This window comes from Penaeus monodon, chromosome 20 (assembly GCF_015228065.2).
Source record: "Penaeus monodon isolate SGIC_2016 chromosome 20, NSTDA_Pmon_1, whole genome shotgun sequence".
NCBI classification, from domain to species: domain Eukaryota; kingdom Metazoa; phylum Arthropoda; class Malacostraca; order Decapoda; family Penaeidae; genus Penaeus; species Penaeus monodon.
This window is the reverse complement of record NC_051405.1, coordinates 5,970,335-5,970,800: the sequence shown is the minus strand read 5'-3', so window position 1 is coordinate 5,970,800 and position 466 is coordinate 5,970,335.

Sequence of the window (466 nt, the reverse complement as noted above, 5' to 3'; positions counted from 1 at the left end):
AAAACACATAAATGCCATGACAAGTAAAAAGAAATTAGATAGACATATGCATAGATAGTATTGACAATGCCTCTCAGCCTCTCGATGGAGCTGTGAACGAACACCGGTTGGCTGATTACCAACCACTACCAACACTGGTAAATTGAGTTGCCTCAATGATCAAACAAGCTCTTTGTTTACACTGGATACTTAATGTTTGATTAGCAATGAACTTTATATTTTTACTTTAGCTGTTCAATATTAATATTAACAGATGTGTCTGTTTGGCCGTTTGTTTGAACAGGTTGAGTGACCAAACACACCTGGCAAGAACTTGAATTTTCATTCTGCTCTCAAATATTTGGAGTGAAATTTTTTGACAAGCCTTGTTTGCGCTCATTCTAAGGAGCAAGAAGAATAATCTCCTTAAATTTCCAGTCGCTGCGGATATTGATCACTGTTAACTAGATCACATAATCCAACACTT